This window comes from Mustela erminea, chromosome 7, assembly GCF_009829155.1.
Source record: "Mustela erminea isolate mMusErm1 chromosome 7, mMusErm1.Pri, whole genome shotgun sequence".
NCBI lineage: Eukaryota > Metazoa > Chordata > Mammalia > Carnivora > Mustelidae > Mustela > Mustela erminea.
In genome coordinates, this window is record NC_045620.1 from 47,995,252 (window position 1) to 48,015,947 (window position 20,696).

A 20,696-nucleotide genomic window follows, 5' to 3' on the forward strand; every position below is an offset into this window, starting at 1 on the left:
GCCCGGTGTGAGTTAATTGCCATGGTGGGCGTGCTCATGGAGTTTCTATTTCTGGAAAACACTCCTGCCCTCCCACAGCCTGCCAAACCTCAAGCAGATGATCACCAAAAGCCTGACTCTCAGCCCTCAAGGCAGGCGTCCTGCTACAGACAGGAGCTCAGTGGCCAGCGTCTGCAGGTCCAGGAAGGACATCATAAACAGTTGGGGGTGCCTGCCGTTAGTGCAACCAACACATCTATTCTCAGCATGGCGAACTGAGGCTCCTTGACCTCCCCTCACGAGGGCCTGAGACCAGCGCCTCACTTCCTCTTTCTCCATCACTCCTACCCCTTCACGTGTCTCATCTCCTACATTTGGGGAAGTGATTCTCATTTAAAGGTTTCAACTGTCTTTACTTTTTCAAGGGGGCTCACTCTGTGGCAGAAGGGATGCATCTTGCACAAATGCAGACCAGACCTCAGACGCCCACAGGTGTCAGCCACCCCTTCCCCCAGAAAAAACCAACAGCTCCTCCTCCACTGTCCCTCTGGGCCCAGCTCATCAGGCAGCGCTGAGCCCAAAGTACACTACACTCTGCCCTGGTTAGGGGAGATCTAAAGTTGCAGGCTCTTGGGGTGCCTGGGTGGCTCAGTTGTTAAGCATCTGCCTTTGGCTCAGGTCATGATCCCGGGGTCCTGGGATCAAGCTCCCTATCAGTCTCCCTGCTCAGCTGGAAGTGTGCCCCTTCCTCTCCCACTCCCCCTGCTCGTGTTTCCTCTCTAGTTGTGTCTCTCTCCGTCAAATAAATAAATACAATCTTTAAAGCTGCAGGCTCCCTTCAAAGCCAGGCACCCAGACAGGATGCGTCCTTGCCTGTGCTTCAGCGTAAATTTGTATAGGAGAAAGTTCTGCTGTCTTTCCTATTTGAACAGCAGAAGGTGCCCAGTGCCTGTCCCTCGGTGTCAGGGAAACGTGATTAGCAGGTTGCCCTGTGTTACGTCACCTGCTGCTCTGTCCTCAGTGACTTCCTCCTGGCTGAGGGGAACATGACAAGCATCATCAGTCCTGGCTGGGCTCTTGCTGAAGCAGGACTGAGTCTTCTCTGAGCAGGACTGGGACTTTCTTAGAAACTTCTGGCCCTGAAACCTTCTCAGACTAAAGAGGTTCTTTCGAGACCAAAGTCATGGACACCAGCAGGCCTCTGTGCAGTTGTGCAGAAAGGACAGCGCTGAAGCCTCACCTTTGCTGCGGACCAGCCCCGTTACCTCAGACCCGTGGCCCATTCACACAGCATTCACTCCAAAATGACAACGGGTGCTTGTTTTGGGCACCGGGAGACAGCAGCAAAAAGCTTGACGAGGTCCCTGCTTCTGCGGGATTTCTTTCTTCATGGGGAAGACAGCCCACAGCAAACAGACAAACCAGAACAGCATTCATGATCAGGGAATGCTGCTAAAACACAATTTACAGGCAGGGTTGGTGATGAAGGCTGTAGCTGCAGCAGGGGGTGATTAACTCAGGGTCTTCCCACTGATTGTTATGCAAAGGAATAACCATGCGACCCTCAGTGCTCTTACTGACCGGAAAGTGCTGTCCTGGGGCAGGGCATCCCGCCTCTCATCCTCACTTGGCGTCCTCAAAGAGCAGCGACAGTCCCCTCCTTAGCCTTGTAATGAGGAAAGACAGGAAGAATAAAGGCCGACTGATGAGCTCAGTGGGGAAGTGGGCGTGAGGTTAGCAAGCAAACTGCCAGTGCCAGGCCTGTGCCAGTACCAGGCCTCGTTCCCCATTCAGTTCTTGCTGTTAACCCACAGCCAGCCTGGTCCCTCTGGTGGGACCTGTGACTGCAAGAGTACCCTGCAGCCCAGTCTGGCAGGACTCCTGATCTGTCCCCAGCAGGGTCCTGGGTGCACCCATCAATGGCCTGGGCCCCTATGCCATGAACAAGGAGCACAACCCCCATGAGAAGGGGCCACAGTGTGATTTCATTTAAAATCAGTTTTGCTAGGCAAGGGAAGCAAGGGCAAAAATGAACTATTGGGATTTCATCAAGATCAAAAGCTTTTGCACAGCAAAGGAAACAGTTAACAAAATCAAAAGACAACTGACAGAATGGGAGAAGATATTTGCAAATGACATATCAGATAAAGGACTAGTGTCCAGAATCTATAAAGAACTTAGCAAACTCAACACCCAAAGAACAAATAATCCAATCAAGAAATGGGCAGAGGACATGAACAGACATTTCTGCAAAGAAGACATCCAGATGGCCAACAGACACATGAAAAAGTGCTCCATATCACTTGGCATCAGGGAAATACAAATCAAAACCACAATGAGATATCACCTCACACCAGTCAGAATGGCTAAAATCAACAAGTCAGGAAATGACAGATGCTGGCGAGGATGCGGAGAAAGGGGAACCCTCCTACACTGTTGGTGGGAATGCAAGCTGGTGCAGCCACTCTGGAAAACAGCATGGAGGTTCCTCAAAATGTTGAAAATAGAACTGCCCTATGACCCAGCAATTGCACTATTGGGTATTTACCCTAAGGATACAAACGTAGTGATCCAAAGGGGCACATGCACCCGAATGTTTATAGCAGCAATGTCCACAATAGCCAAACTATGGAAAGAACCTAGATGTCCATCAACAGATGAATGGATCAAGAAGACGTGGTATATATACACAATGGAATACTATGCAGCCATCAAAAGAAATGAAATCTTGCCATTTGCGACAACATGGATGGAACTAGAGCGTATCATGCTTAGCGAAATAAGTCAAGCAGAGAAAGACAACTATCATATGATCTCCCTGATATGAGGAAGTGGTGATGCAACATGGGGGCTTAAGTGGGTAGGAGAAGAATCAATGAAACAAGATGGGATTGGGAGGGAGACAAACCATAAGTGACTCTTAATCTCACAAAACAAACTGAGGGTTGCTGGGGGGAGGGGGTTTGGGAGAAGGGGGTGGGATTATGGACATTGGGGAGGGTATGTGCTTTGGTGAGTGCTGTGAAGTGTGTAAACCTGGTGATTCACAGACCTGTACCCCTGGGGATAGAGTATTATGCCTCCATCAGAAAGGATGAATACCCAACTTTTGTAGCAACATGGACGGGACTGGAAGAGATTATGCTGAGTGAAATAAGTCAAGCAGAGAGAGTCAATTATCATATGGTTTCACTTATTTGTGGAGCATAACAAATAGCATGGAGGACATGGGGACTTAGAGTGGAAAAGGGAGTTGGGGGAAATTGGAAGGGGAGGTGAACCATGAGAGACTATGGACTCTGAAAAACAATCTGAGGGTTTTGAAGGGACGGGGGGTGGGAGGTTGGGGTACCAGGTGGTGGGTATTATAGAGGGCACGGATTGCATGGAGCACGGGGTGTGGTGCAAAAATAATGAACACTGTTATGCTGGAAATAAAAAATAAAAAATAAATAAATAAATAAAATAAATAAAAAAAATCAGTTTTGCTCAATCTTTTCCTAAATGTTTATAAGGGAATGGGGCAGAGGCCTTTTAGGAAAATGGTGTATCTGAAAACAAGTCAGGGAAACTTGTTGAAAGAAAGGGAATCCTTTTGGAACTGGGAAAGCATTCCTTAAGAAGGAGGGGTCAGAATCTGGAGACAGGACCAGAGGAGACTGAAGATGTCAGAATGGGAGGAGAGGGATGGGGACAGGACCAGGAAATGCTGGTGGCTTGCAGATGGCACCACATGGGCTGGCAGGGCAGGGCATGTGGGCCACGAAGGCATGTGCCACCAGAGGGCCCTTAGGAGGCTGTTTTGATACAAAGAAGGCTTTGTCTTTCCTTTCTTTGCTTTTCTTTTTCTTCCTAAGGGAGATTGAGAAAACATTTCCCCAATCTCCAGCTAAGGGTTATGGTTGGGTTGAAAGTGGATGGGAATTAGGGACACTGTTTATTCTGCTCAGCCCTGTACTATTTCCAGTCTATAAACCATATGCCAATACAGTCAAGAGATTTAGGAAAACAAAACACACGAACCTCAAAGCATGGATAAAGATGCAGCCCCACACATCCAGAGTAAATAGATTTGGGCCCTGGGGCCTCCATCCTGTGGAGTCCATTATCTTTCCTGACATTTCCTAAGCGGTGTGGTTCTGCCAGGCAAGGACTGTTTGGAGACACTGACGTAGTCCATCTGTGAGTTCGCTTTGAAGCATCACATGCTGTTCTGATACCAGAATGGAATGCCACTTGTATCAGTAGTAACACACCACTGCGATTACAACACAGCTGGGTGACATCATGTCTTCATTCCAAAGACCCTGGGAGCAGCACCTGCACCACCAGTGCTGGCGGGAGGGTGGGGGGTTGGATAGAGAGCAGGATAGCTCTGCCAGGCTGCACTGCCTCTCTGGAAATTACCACAGGCATACCTCGTCTTTTTGTGCTTTGCTTTATTATGCTTCGAGGATATTGTGCCTTTACAAATGGAAGGTCTGTGGCGACCCTGCAGAGAGTAAGTTGACTGGCTCCGTTTTTCCAACAACATTTGCTCACTCTGTATCTTTGCATCACATTTTCTTAATTCTCACAATATTTCAAGCTTTTTCCTTATTATTGTATTTGCTATGGTGACCTGTGATCAGTGATCATGACTCACTGAGAGCTCAGATGATGGTTAGCCTTTTTTATCAATAAAGCATTTTTTAATTAAGGCATGTACATCGCTATGTTAAACATAATGCTGTTGCACATGTAACAGACGACAGTAGAATGTGAACATTACTTCAGTATGCACTGGGAAGCCAAACAATTCATTTGACTCACTGACTTGTGATACGGGCTGTGTTGCAGTGGCCTGGAACTGAACCTGCGATGTCTCCGAGCTCTGTCTGTACCGTGAGGGCTCCAGACGCCCTCGACGTTGTCAGCTTTGCCTGACACACCATCACAGCAGGACAGTCGTGAAGGGTACAAGTCTGCTACCTAACACAAGACACAACTATTTAACAGGACCGACCTATTCCCGGGTCTGAAACGCTGATTTGGTAAGATTTGGGCAATGTGCCTAGGTTTGTTCTTTTCTGCTTGTCTCAATCTACGTTTCTTCCCCTTTACAGATTGTTCTTATCCCGATTTCTTACCTGAATCTCCCTCTACAACCACCAACTCGATGTTTAATATGTGACATGTCTTAAAATGTCAAATGAACGAATGAAAGGGTTCAGAGGATGCCAACTCAAAACATGCCATTTCAGCATGATTATTTTGAGCTAAAGCCATTTGAAATTCAACAGATGCAGAAGGAAGCCTTCCAGGAGCTTTTCTTATCTGAATAAAAGCAGAAACTTCTGGGAAATGAGGACTGCCATAAATCCCCTCTCCAGGGTAAGTTTTATGGCTGAGTAGAAGACAGAAAGTTGGCACCGAGGTGGACCTACACAAACAAACCTTATTCCATTAGCTCCCTCCATATATTTACCTTCCCACAGTTTGCCACCCTTGGAAGCCTAAAACCGTTCCTTCATCTTGTCACTCTACAAACAGCTGCAGAAGTGCTCACATTAACCTCAGTGATATTGGTGACACAAGCACTATGCTTTCAGGGACAAATCCCCATAAAAGGGATTTGTGCAATCCAAGTTTGGGAAATGGAGTCCTGGAAGCCCCTTTACGCAGCAGCTGCTCAAATAGTCTCTCACTGGTGGACACATCACGGATCCCACAACGGCTCAGTGGCCTCCACTCTTACGTAACCAGGGTCTGGACTCCTCCTGTCGATGTCTCCTGAGACACACTTCGCCTGCTCTGACATGGGCCTTGATGCAACCCAGAACTCCACCTGCTCTGACACTGAAGGCCGGCCTCACATGCAACCCAGAAAGTGAGCTGTCTGTAGACTGCCACGTGAGGCTGACCCCAGTTCGACCTCCCACTCCACCAGATGTTCCCACCCCTGGAGTCCCTCCTGCAGGTTAAAATAGGACATCAGTACCCTCCACAAATGACAGGACAGCAAATGAGAGGAACGGGGATGGAATTTACTCTGAGTAGCTGCCAAACCTTACTACTCACAACCTTGTTCCCTCCTGTGTGGACCCAGCGTCTTGTGCCAGAGGCCAGGGTCTCATTCCCTGTCCCCCTGGCCAGCCTGCACATCCTGCTGGCTTTGAGCCCCAAATATCCAGCTGGCCTGTGAAATCAGGTTCTCTGCCATAGCCCTGCACCACCCCCGCTCCTCCAACGCCCATCACCACAGTCCTCATCAATCCAGGTCCTACAAGGCCTGAGAGCCCAAACTACAAACATGGCATCACCTCTCTGCATCAGGGTTCCAAAGAACTCCCTTCCTATACTATGTTGTCCTACACACACTTTCACATACACCCACAAACATGCATGCATACCCATACAGTCACACATAAACATGTGTGCACACACATACACATACTCATGGATGCAAACACAGAACTGAGCACACACATAGGCACACACAATTTTTCAAGCCCTTGCCTTGGCTCAAGAAAGGATTTCCTTGCCCATAATTTGTATGAAAAGTTCCTGTGTGAAATTTTTCTTAAATATAATCTAGGACTATAAAATATTCCAACTTACAGGAAAATATTCTTAAATGCTGTTTAGTACTAGAAAAGCAACCCACCTCACTGAGTTGTCTTCTCAAGTCTTTTTTTTTTCTTCCCAAGTATTTTATTGTGGTGGTTAAATACACATAACATAAAATTCACATCGTAGGGGCTCCTGTGTGGCTCAGAGAGTTAAAACCTCTGCCTTCGGCTCAGGTCATGATCCCAGTGTCCTGGGATTGAGTCCGCATCAGGTTCTCTGCTCAGCAGGGAGCCTGCTTCCCCCCAAACTCTGCCTGCCTCTCTGCCTACTTGTGATCTCTGTCTGTCAAATAAATAAATAAAATCTTTAAAAAAAAATTCACATCGTAATAATTTTAAGTGTACAACTCAGTAGTGTTCTATTTCATTGGTCTGTGTATCACACGACTTTTTTTTACTGTAGCTTTGTAGTAAGTTTTGAAATCAGAAAGTGAGAGTCCTCAAACTTTTCTTTTCAGGATTATTTCATATATTTGGGGTCCCTTGAAATTTCATATGTATTTTAGGATGGAATTTTTATTTCTATAAAAATTAACATTGGGATTTTGATAAGACTGTACTGAATCTATAAATCATTTTGGTTAGTATTGACATCTTAACAAAATTAAGTCTTCTAATCCACAAACATGGTTGTCTTTCCATTTATATGTTTTTTTTAATTCCTTTCAGCAATGTTTTATAGATTTTAATACACAAGCCTTTAAACTTCCTGGTTAAGTAAATTCATAATTATTTTATTACTTTTAATGCTACTAAAAATAAATATAATTATTTACTTAATAATTAATAAATAATTAATACAATTGTGTTTTTTATATTTCCTTTCAAGATTGTTTATGGAATCTTTAAACTTTTCTACATGTAAGATCATACGCTCTGTGAACAAAGATAATTTTACTTCTTCCTTTCCAATATGGATACCTTTTATTTCTCTTTCTTGCCTAATTGCTCTGGCTAGAACTTCCAGTATTACATTGACTAGAAACAGTAAAAATAGGCACTTTTCCTTGTTTTTTGATCTTAGAGAAAAAGGTTGCAGTATGTTTAGTATGGTGTTCACTATGAGATTTCATATATAGTTTTGTTTTGTTTGGGGATCGTTTCCTTCACTCTTGGTTTCTTGAGAGTTTTTATCATGGAAGGGTGTTGAATTTTGCCAAATACTTTCTCTGCATCACTTAAGATGATCATGTGGTTTTTTCCCCCCTCATTATTCTCTTATTGTGATGTGTTCTATTGATTGATTTTCATATGTTGAAGTACATTGAACCATCTCTGAATTCCAGGAGCAAATACAACTTGGTCATGGTATATAATCTTCTTAATATGTTTCTGAATTCAGTTTGATATTTATTCATTGAGGATTTTTTTTTGCATCAATGTTCCTAAGGGATATTGATCTATAGTTTTCTTTTCTGTAATGTCCTCATCTGGCTTTATTATCAGAGCAATGCTAGCCTCATAGAATTAATTAGGAAGGGTTCCTCCACTTTTTCTTTTCCTTTTTTTTTTTTTTTGAAAGGATAGGTGTTAGTTCTTCTCTTAATACTTTGTAGAATTCATCAGGAAAGGCTGATGAACCAGAGTCAGAATATGTTTGATTACAGATTCACTCTTCTTACTATTTACAGGTGTATTAAAAATTTTCTGTATCTTCATAAACTTTTTAGGTTTATATTTTTAGAAATTTGTCTATCTTGTCTCAGTTATCCAATTTTTTGATGTACAATTGTTCATGATACTCTCTCATAACATTTTTATATCTATAGAATCAGTAGTAATGTCCCCACATTAATTTCTAATTATAAACAGAAATTACTATACTCAATAATTTATACTTCATAATATAATAATTTGAGTCTTTTTCCCTGAGCCAATATAAGTAACGGTTTGTCAATTTTATTGATCTTTTCAAAGAAACTTTTGGTTTTACTGATTTTCTGTGTTATTTTTCTTTTCTCTGGCTTATTTATCTTTGCTATAATTTTTTATCAGAACTGAGGGACAATAATTTTTTATTGTCCACCCAGTCTGTGGTATGTTGTTATGGCAGCCCTAGCAGACTAACATATGGAAACATTTATGTCAAAGAAGAGCTATGCGAGAGTGTTTTTAGGATGTTGGCAAGGGCACTGAAATACTGACAACACCCCAAGGTGGACAATAAGGCTTTTGAGCCTCTATGTGAAGAACCCAAAGCTTAGGGAAATTAAAAATGTCTCTAAGGTCAAGTGGGTGGTAAGCATAAGTCTCAACCCTGACTCATAGACTGCAGGGATCAAGTGCTGAGCTGTGATAGGGACTTATAAACATCACTCATACCATTCAAATGTGTTTGCATGTTTCCAGCTGAAATGAAAAAACAAAGATGAGATCTTTCATGGAAGCTCAAGAAGGATCTGGAAATCTATACTTCTCATCCTCCTCATCACTGACAGCTAGCAGAGATTGAGTGTTTGCCATGTGCCATCCCCCTCTAAGGGCCTGATGGAATTTTCCTCTGAATCTTGTGGCACTTTCTGGTACCAGCACCATTGTTAATGAGATAGAGTCATAGGAACCAAGCCCTTATAGAAGCCAGGTAAACTGACCAAACTCCTTGTACAGAAATGACCCCTCCAGAAGGGATGGTAGTGTGAGTACATTAGGGAGAGGCATGCCTGAGGAAATGTGTCCCATGGGTGATAGTCCAACCATGATGTCACTAAACACCTGTGAAATTGGGCAAGTGGGTACCCAAAGTCGTGGGAAAAGAACATACCTCTTCACCAAACAATATGCCACACTTTCTCTTGCTGGGCCTCAGAAGTCAGCAGAAAAGGGACATCAAGAAGAACAGGACCAAGGTTGCCTGAGCCAAGGAGTCTGAGGTACACCCTTAGTACCTTACTCCCCTCATCTTCAGCCAAGGAGATCCATTGTCTTCTCCATATCAGCATTCCCTCTGGAAGCCCAGATCTACTCTAGTGCCCTCATGAAGCCCACCCTTATCCTTGACCCCCCCCCCCATCATCTTACTCTGCTCAACTGCCATAACCGAGTACCACAGACAGGGTGGCTTAACAATAGAAATACGTTCCTCACAGTCCTGGAGGCCAGAAGTTCAAGATCAAGGTGCCATCTGATTCAGTTCCTGATGACAGCCCTCTTCCTGCCTTGCAGACAGCCACCTCTTCACTCTGTCCTCATATGATGGAGAGAGAGTGAGTGCTGGTATCTCTTCTGATAAAGTCAGTGATCCTACTGGATCAGGGCCCCATCCTTATAACCTCATTTAACCTTAAGTACCTTCAAAAAGGCCTTCTCTCCAAATATAGTCACATTGAGGGTTGGAGCTTCAACACAGGAAATTTGGGGAGGAATAATCATTTAATCCATAACATCTTATCTTCAACCCTTAGTGCCCCCAAATTCTTTTGCTTCCTGCATGCAAAACACATTCATTTTACCCCAACAGCCCTTAAAGCCAATGAGTTAAAGTGTTAACTTTACCCAGGATCATTTCTAAAGTGTAAAGCCCAAAGTCTCACCAACAGTGTAACAGTCCCTCCGCATTGGTGGGAATGCAAGTTGGTGCAGCCGCTTTGGAAAATAGTTGTGGAGATTCCTCAAAAAATTAAAAATAGAACTTCCCTATGACCCTGCAATTGCACTACTGGGTATTTACCCCAAAGACACAGATGTAGTGAAAAGAAGGGCTATATGTACCCCAATGTTCATAGCAGCAATGGCCACAATCACCAAACTGGAATCACCAAACTGTGGAAAGGGCCAAGATGCCCTTCAATGGACAAATGGATAAAGAAGATATGGTTCATACCCACTATGGAGTATTATGCCTCCATCAGAAAGGATGAATACCCAACTTTTGTATCAACATGGACAAGACTGGAGGAGATTATACTGAGTGAAATAAGTCAAGCATAGAAAGTCAATTATCATATGGTTTCACTTACTTGAGGAGCATAAGGAATAACATGGAGGACATTAGGAGAAGGAAAGGGAAAGTGAAGGAGGAAATCAGAGAGGAAGACGAAGCATGAGAGAATGTAGACTCTGAGAAACACGCTGAAAGTTTTAGAAGGGTGGGTGGGGGATGGGTGAGCTTGGTGGTGGGTGTTGAGGAGGGCACATATTACATGGAGCACTGGGTGTGGTGCATAAACAACCAATCTTGAAACACTGAAAAAATAAAATTAAATTAAAAAAATAAATAGATAAAATAAGGTCCAAAGTCCCACTTACATATCATTTAATGGGTAAGAATCTAGGTAACATTCAAGGTACAGTTCTTTCTGAGGCAAAATTCCTTTCCAGCTGTGAACCTTTGAACCAGACAAGTTACATGCATGCTTCCAAAATACAATGGTGGAAAGCATAGGTGAGACCACCTTTTGAAAAGGAGAAATAGGAAAGAAGAAAGGGTGACAGGTCCCCAGCGAGTCCAAAACCATCCAGGCAAATTCCATTATATCTTAAGGCTGGAGAACAACCATCTTTGGTTTGGTGCCCTGCCAAGTGGTGGCAGGCTCACTCCAATGGTCCAATGGGGCAGGCTGGATCCTTCAGCTCAGTGGACAGAAACCCTTGCCCCCACAATTCTCTGCAAGGTCCCTGCCCTCTGAAACCCAGAAAGAAACAGCCCTGCACACTGGGTCTGTGGTGGGAGTGGCAGCCCTAATGATCTCTGACTTTTCTCTGAGGTCATTCTTTGATTTTTTTTTTTTTTTTTGGAAGCATAAAGCTTGTTCACAGCCAAATAGCTCTAACATCCTGTCCTGTTAGAATCAAAGAAATCCCACAGCCATTCTTCATTCTGTCCCATTTTTTCCCCTTTAGTTCAAGCTGGCATTGTATCTGCCAGAATAATCCCACCTCTATTCCTAGCTCCTGCAGAGGTGGCTAGTTAAATCATGGCTCACACTCACACAAATCTCCTTATTGATATGAGCAGAATGAGAACTTTCCAAATCTTTCAGTTCTGGCTCCTTTTTTGCTTGATAATTTCTCCTTCAATTCATCTCTCCCTCACATTTTACTGTGAGCTCTCAGGAGGACCCAAACAGAATCATCAACATTTTTCTTAGAAATCTCAACATCGGGGCCCCTGGGTGGCTCAGTGGGTTAAAGCCTCTGCCTTCGGCTCAGGTCATGATCCCAGGGTCCTGGGATCGAGTCCCACATTGGGCTCTCTGCTCGGCAGGGAGCCTGCTTCCTCCTCTCTCTGCCTGCCTCTCTGCCTACTTGTGATCTCTCTCTGTCAAATAAATAAATAAAATCTTAAAAAAAAAAAAAAAAGAAAGAAACCTGGTGATTCACAGACCTGTACCCCTGGGGATAAAAATATATGTTTATAAAAAATAAAAAATTAAAAAAAAAAAAAAAGAAATCTCAACATCAGCACTCACAGTTGTGTCTTCCAAAAACCCTGGAACACAACTCAGCCAAGTTCTTTGCCACTTTGTAGCGGACAATGCCTTCCCTCCATTTTCTAATGACATTGCTTATTTCCATCTAGAGCTCATCAGATGGCCTTTAATGTTTACATTCCCACCAACCTTCTGCCCCTGTTTATTTACAGATTCTCTAAAAGGAAGGAAACCTGCTCTGCAGCTCCCTCTTTTTTTTTTTTTTTTTTTTTTTTTGAATCATCGCTAGAATCCCCTTCAATGCCATGTTCTACCCACAGGCCCTTCATGGCCCTCTAGGACTTTTCTAGCAGGTGCCTCCACACTCTTTTAACCTCCACCCACTCCCAGTCCCAAAGCCCTTCCTCCCTTTGGAATTTGTTACAGCACCTCCCCACATCCCAGTGCCAAAATGTGTATTAGTCTACTCAGCTGCTAACAAAATATCACAGACTGGGGGACTAATCACAGACTTCATGATTCTGGAAGCTGAAAGTCCAAGAGCAAGGTGCCAGCTAATTCCATGCCTGATGACACCCCTCTTCCTGGCTTGCAAATGGTCTCCTTCTCACTGTGTCTGGTGAAGAAAGAGTGACGGGTGAAGTCACCAATCCTAAGGGACCAGGGCCCACTTAATGACCTCATTCAATCTTAGCTGCCTCCATTAAGGTCCTATCTCCAAGTACAGTCACATCTCATGTTGGGCCTTCAACGTGTGAATTTGGGGGAGACACATCCCATCCATAGCACCTCTAAATCTCCCCCATCAGGATTATCCTTAGGGCACCCCAAGAATGTCATCTTCATTTCCTCCGAGATGTAGCCATTCTTCTATCCCTGCTATGGACTCCATGGCTCCTTAATGGCTCCTTCGTGGGGGTGACTGGCCTCTGTGCCAGCACATGGCATGGATCTAGTTTAGTTGTTGATTGAGAACACTGTGTATTCAGCATGGTATGAATCATAGCCAATGGCAGAAGAATCAACAAAATAATCAACAACCACAGGGTTGGTAAACTCCAGTCCTATGGGAGGCTTTTGCTTCTCTGTCCCTTCAATAGATGACACACAAGGGGTTGCTATTCAGAGTGAGTCAGGCTGTCCAGGTTCAAATCCCAGCTTTACCATTTTTCTAGCTGTGTGACCCTGGGAAGAACTTTTAACTTCCTTATAACACAGGGACAATAGTAGCCCCTACCTCACAGGGCAGCTGGGAAGATGCAATGAGCTAATGTATGTGTTTGGCTTAGGGCAAGACCTAAGGGTGTCAGCTATCCATCAAAAAGACTGGTGCCCCTGCACTATCACTAGGCCAGCACTCCACTTCTAGCACCATAGAGACCTTAGCTCTCTGGTTCCCTTTGAAGACACTCCAGGTGCAGGAATAGTCTGATGACCTGGGGTCCCCTTTGGCTCCTCACAAGACTCTACCCACCCTACCAGCAGAGGAGGAAAATATTAGTTTCTATGGACACCCCCCCCAACAGCACTGAGTACAGTGTCTTGCACATGTACACCTATACTACATTTTTTTAAATTAATAGATACATGAGTAAAGAAACTAATCTGAATCATTGTTAGTAACAACTCTTTTTGTAGTTACATGAATTGCTTTATTATCTTTAGATTTTTCTCTGAACTAGTACTTTACCTAAATGTATATAAAAAGATCACCACTGGGAGATTGCTATACTTTATTATCATACGAAAAAATGTAATTTCTCCTCTAAAATCTTTTTCTCAAGAGCCAGAGTCACTGGAAAAACCAGTGACCACCATCACAGACTTCCATAGCCAGCCAGAATGCTGGCTAAGGCTATGCATTCCTTCTACCAACTACATTTAATCCCTAAAATATGTCTCTGATAGACTGTTTATTTAGAAAATTGTTGTGACCACCAAAAAGAGAACAGGAAGCACAGAAAAATGGGAGCTGCATTGCTGGGTACCACAGAGTGCCAAGGCTACTCCAGTGGGTCTGTTTCCAGGTGCAGCTTTTATTAGTAAGATTGCCTCCTTCCCATTATTCCCTATGGAATAAATGCCAGACCTTTGAAGAGATACCAGATGGTACTCCCCCTTGGAACCCTCATATCTCAATCCTCCCATAAAAACAACAGGTTTAATGTCAAGAGAAGTGGGGCAACAAGGGTGTCATTTAAGGAATATTTGGCTTAAGTCAGTTTTCCCAGAAGGCCTCCCTGACTGAGATTAATCCCCAGTCTCAGGCCTAGCCTTGAAACCCCCAGCCAGGGAACTCAGTAGGGAAAAGGCTCCCGTGTTGGTGTCCCAGAGTTTATGTCCTTTGGGCAGGACACCTAGCTGACTCACCTTCGAATCCACCTTACTGCAGACTTACCTCTTCTCCAGCCTTGTTTGAGAGTCTCTTCTTGGATAAACAGCTTGTTGTGGAAGAAAGGGTAGGGGCTTTGGCAGCAGACTCGCATTAAATTGACTATTTAACCTTTCCAAGCTTCATTACTCTGGTGAGTAAATAAAGATAATTTCCCTGCTTCTCAGGGATATGGTAACAAGTGGAGATAGCACAAGTAAGTCATTTACCTACAGGAAATAGCATTAGGAATTTTAGTCCTCATCATTATTCCCTTGACCTAGGAGAGAAAGCCCATATGTCAAGCCTGGTACTCAGGCTCACTAATGCATAAGACTCTATCTGGCACCTCTTGGGGGAGGTTCTCCTGGATTCTAGCACATACCTGCCACATGCTGTTCTCCATATCAGAGCCCTCTGCCCACCATCCTGCCGCCAGGCCTCCCTGCAGGCCCAGAACTCCACTGACACCTTCCTCAAAGACTGACTAGCTGGTCTTCGCAACCCTGACTGTCTTTAGTTGGGACTAGTACAGATTACTCAGCAGGCCTGCAAGTCCCTGCTTTCTTGCCTATGCTCCCTCTTTTCAGTGCCATCTTGTTGGATGCACAGTGCTGGGCTGTCTCAGTTTGCTACCAAGGAAGAGCAGAAAAGAAAGTTAGAATGTCATGGGCTTCCAGAGCAGCAAAGGACTTTGGCCCAAGTAAAGTTGTTTACTTGATGTTCATGGTAAGCATAGAGTAAGCCATGCTGCAGAAACAAACATCTGCAAAATCTCAGGGGTTTAACAGAGAGGAAATTTAATTTCCACCCATTCAGAAGAAGCTACTGCACATCTGGACAGTTCTTTGAGGTAACTGTCCTTCATCCAGTGACCCAACAATTCAGGAGAACATTTTGATGACCCCACCGCCTGGGGTCTCCTTCCTGGCTGCTGTGGCTGGGGAAAGAGACAAGAATGTCAAGGAGGGTCCAACTGCCTGGGATGACTTCCATCCACATCCACAAGCCCTCCCAGAAGAAAAGGAGAATTGGATGTCACACTATGGAACATTTCTTTTCCCCAGAACTAAACTTTACATAGAACCCAGAACTGGGTGCTTCTCTAATTTTCAAAAGTAATGCAGTGAGAGTTCTCTTGAAAGCCCTCTTCCCACCGCCTCCTTAAAGAACCAGCCTCAACTCTCTGTCTTCATGGAACACAGGGGGACACCCAGTGACAGGGTCGGCATCCCTCTGTTGACACATTCGGAAAACAACAGCAGACCTAGGGGCTCCTAGCCATCAAACACCAGCTCATTGGCAGTGCAGGCCTGGAACCATCCCAATGCCTCTTTCCTCGAGGACTGACCTGTAGCATTTTTTAAAGGACAACAGAGTGGATGAAATTGTCCCCCATCATGGACTTCAAAGGAAATGCTGTGCAATGTGATTACACAATTCTATTTAAATAGCGATGCAGGGTGAGGAAAGGGAATATCGCAATACATCCATATCTTGAAAAGCCTTTGAAGTGCTTGTTGGTACCAGAGAAAGTTTAGAAACTCATCAGATCTTAGAAAATGTCAGAGGAAAGTGCATGATAACCAGAGTCAGGATGTTAAGTAAAGAGGCAGGAATTAATCTCCGTTCATTAATGTGATGCTGAAGTGACCTTTAAATTAAATCAAAGTCGTATCACTGAAGAAAAGGACTTTATTATGAAATTTCCTCCCACTCACAGATTTGCCTTTGCTGCTGGAGCCTCAAGAACATTTCCCCGCTCCCTCCAGCCCTTCTCCAGCTGAGAACATAGTACATGTCCAGAGGAAGCCAAACATCTGGGCAGACGGAGTCACTCTCCATGGGACCAAACCCAAACCCATTCCCTTTCCTTACACCCTTCCTGCTTCTAGGAAAAGCTCTGAGGTCTCCATACACCTGTCTCTTCCAATCCCACCACCTGCTCCTTCAGCCCACCTGTTGTGGCACATGCTGGCCCTGTCCTGGCTCTCTTTCCCGTCCTCTCCCTGACCCGGGGCTGGCTGGACTGCCGTCAGGTTCCTCCCAGTTGGTCTCCTACCCCCTAGCCTCAGCTTCTTCTAGCAACAGCTACCAGATCTGCTTCCCCACAGCACTGCCCTAGTGAAGCCTCTTTCCCTTCGTAAGACCTCCCACTGGGTCCCAACAGAGCCTTCACGTTTCCCCAGATGTGTCTAGAAATGTTCTGACTTCACAGAGGCATCAGCGCCCAGAGGCAGCCACCAACCTTTCCTCACAGCTAATGAAAACTTGCCATGTTTCCAGCCTCCCACACTGAACGTTCACTCTCCCTCCTTCCGACCCCAGCCCTGCACCTTTGCCCACCCCTCCCTGCTAGCTCTTGCCTTAGATTGTAGAGGGCATTCTTTTCATCCTGCTTCCTATCCTGGACACAGGGATCATGCCCTTGTAATCTTCCCTCCCACAGAAGATGAGGCTGCTAACTACACGGACCCACGAGCATGCACATACTTACTCACAGACGTACTTAATAGACCTGCACACAGGTGCACACTCATATATACACACGCACACATACATCTATATGCATGTGCCCACATAACACATGTGCACATGCACACACATACATGGGCATTCACACACACATACAGGTACATACACATACACACAAAACCCCACCCCACCATACCCTGTTAGCCCTTCATACAGAGAAAACCTAAGCAATGTGCTTCTAAAAAGGAGAGAAAGTTTGTGAAATATGCTCTAAGGCCCTCCAGAGTTGAGCTGAGCTGTCCAGTGTTGCACTACCGGACACACGTTCTATCGTTAGCTACTCCAAAGTGAGATGTGCCATACCTGCAAAACACACCCCAGATTTTGAAGACTGTGTGGAAGAAGAATCTAAAATGTCTCATTTATACTGACCGCATGCTGGAATGGTAACACTTGAGATGTATTGTTATATAAAATATATTAAATAAATGCATGTAATTATATATGTATATACTATATATAATAAATACAATTAAAATAAATATATAAAATATATAAAATTAATCTTACCTCTTTTTTTAGATGTGGTTACTAAAAAAAGTGAAGCCACATGCGTGGCTTACGTTACACTGCTACCCTCAGGAGCAGGGGCCACCAGCCATGGCTAGAATCCCCCTCTGGAGCCACCATGCCCTCTCCTTTCCATGTGAGAGCAGAAGAGCTGAGCAGTTGGGGCCAGATCATCTGGCCTACAAAGCCAAAAATATTTACATTGAGCTTTTTAAGAAACAGATATTGGCCCTGGTATGGGTGATAGCTGGGTGTGCTGCTTTGGGGAGACTAAAACCTTGTCTCCCTAGAATCTGGGAGGCTGTGACAAATCCACTTCTAGTGAACCAAAAACCCTGTGCAGAAAATTCATGTAAAATGGATTAGAATTGTCCTAGCAAGTCAAAAGTGTGTCTCCTTGATAACTCAACTGTCAGAATAATAATGTAGTTGTAGACTATCATTATTAGGCAGTGCAGGATCCTGGGTAGGCTCCTGTCCCACCTTTGGGTGTATTCTATTTTATTTTCACATTTTTGGTACCTGATGATGGGTGGGTGGCAGGAAACTGATGTTTCATGGCCCCTACTGTATCCCGGACACCAAGATGAGAATTCGACATACATTCTTTCACATCTTCTAATCTCTGTTTGTTTGTTTTTTTTAATTGAGTGGCTTTGGCTTAGTTTAGGATTTTACTATGTTAGTATATTTCCTATGGATTCTATTATCGGTTCAGTGAGATTCTAGACTGGGTTTTATGGGGACGGAGAAAAACCCCGTCGAGCTTCTCCTAGGTTCCTTCTCAGTGGAAATCTTGGGATCAGCCAACAGGGAATTACCTCATCCATCACAATTCCCATTTGGGAAGCTTCTTCAATACTAGGTAGCATCTCTGTCCCTGGACTGAGCACAACCAGGTGCCGTTCTCCCTCCCAGTTCCTCCCTGGGCCCATGTGGGCTGCCAGGAACTTAGAGAAGGCCCCGCTTGCACTCCTCTCACCCAACATGAGAGGGATAAAGTTTGGGCTGTGAAGGGAGGACTAGTGACCCATGGCCTTATGTGAACAGATCACCACTTCCAGAAAGTTCTTGGCAAGACATGGTACAGCTTGCTAAACCCTGCTGCAAACCATTGTTTAGCTAAGGAAATCATCCGTCCCTAATTCTCAGGAACAAGCATTAACATGAAAGTAAGACACAGCCCAAACAATCTGGGCCTCCCTGGAAACACACTACTGTGTTTAACCCAGTCACTTGACCTCCTGTCTTCCAGAGTATGAAAGAGGAATACTTGTCAGGTCTCTTACAGCATCTTCAGCACATTTCTCCCCATAGAGTTTGTCTCCAACCCACAGATTAAGTTAGCCAAAATTTGCCAAAAAGAAAAGAAAAGCTAGTACAAGACTATTCTTTGGTCAGTGTCCAGGAAATTGTGGGATGGGAAGAACATATGGTATCCTGGGAGGAAAGCAGCCTAGGCAGTGTGCCTACACATCTCATCCATGGACATCTAACCCTGTGCTGACAGTACAAGCCCCTTCTGCCCTTGGACCTCAAGCCCCCCTCCAGAGCCTCATAAGGGTGAAACAGTCCACCACTCACCCCCCTAATGGACAGAGTCCACTGGGGCCATTACAGTGCACATCCCACCCAGAGGTGGTGCCCTTGCCCCCATTAGATTTTTTTAATGTCCAGTTAAATCTCCAGGACCAGACCGACAGGTTGGGGTCTCCATGGCCCAGCACTTTGGAAAGCAATAGAACGCTTTCTGAACCATGAACAAATGACTTGATTTGCCAAAGACAAGAAAACAGAAAACCAATGAACTGACCCCTTGTCCTACGAAAACTTTACTCCTTTTCCTTGGAAATGATAGAAAGTGACCTAGAGGTCATGCAGGCACCTAGAAAATGGTAAAGAGTCTCTGGCCTTCAGTCCAGCACACCCAGTGGTCCTCATCATCCAAATTCTCAAAGGTGCCTCAAACACACACACTTCCATGGCCTCTTGTCCCAGCTCGGGGTAAGGCCATCTTTCCCTACCCTGCGACCCAGGCACCTACGTTTCACCTCTCCAGAAACACCAGAGCCACCACACCTCTAGTAGGGTGCCCGCATAATTTGTCTTCCCAACTGGGGAAGTTTTGATATTGGTTACAATTCATAATCACTGTCAAGGTCAGGATAGACCGAGCCAAGAGAAGTGACTAGGATGCTAAATTTAAAGAGAAAATCCCCCTCCATGTGGTGCAAGTACATTGTTGACCTTTGTATGACCCAGAGAGTAGGCATCACCTTAAATGTTAGGTGTCTCTCTTACCTCACCCTATTCCTGCCCTGATCACCCCAATTGTCAGGAATAAATGTACCTGCCCTTGGAAAACCTGGGATTCTCAGTTGTTAAAAGACCTGCTCTGAGTATACCTGAAGTTCCCTCTCCTCAGGTAAAGGCAGTCACTCCTCCCATTCTGGCCACTGCTGCCTCTCCTAGTCTCCCACCTAGCAGAAACCCCTCTTCGAACTGGAAGGAAGTGGTCGTCAAGCCCCACATGAATTCAGGGGAGCAAAAATCCTGTCTCCCACTGGGACTGGGAGAGGAAGTGCCAGGGAGAGGAGACAGAAATTCATATCCCCGTGAACCATGTGCCCTGTGCACAATGAGGGTTCTGGGGTCTTCCTACCATAAAGCCGGCAGACAGAATCTAGCACAGGGCTCTTGACAACTTCGGTATCTGGGCACTCACATGCAAACCAAGCAGGAAGGATCCTGCTTGATTGATCCTTCCCACAGGGCCCTCTTCTGGAGAATCGGCAGCCTGAGGCACAGAATGAAGGCAGCGCCCCAGACCGTTTTCCTGCCTGCTAGTGTCCCAACTTCACTGGGATTTCAAATGAGCATCAGACCCAGTCCTGAGCCAAGAGCCAGCCTTCACTCCCAAACCACAGGTGAGCTGAATAAGCCCTTGTAGGTCAGGAGGTGGAAGGGGGTTCTGCTTGCCTCCCTTATGAATTCTCTTTCTGCAGGAATTTCCTCTCTGAGCCAGGGCTGACCCACCCAGACAGAGATGCTAACCGAAGCAGAATCAACGCTCTGTGTGAGGGCTCAGAGTTCAGTAGAAAGGCCGTGAGATCATGTAGCTCAAAATGAGCTGATGAAGAACAAAGACATGTGCTTTTATCTCCCATCAAATTCGGTGTGTCAGCTCATCATCTGTCTGGGCAAGAGGGACCTAGCCCAGTTCTGTCATCCCAGTGTAGAAAGAGAAGATCCTGAGAGTCAGAAGTACTTTCTTGAGAGACTTAGATCCAGCAGGAGAAGGTCAGATAACTTTAAGGGTAA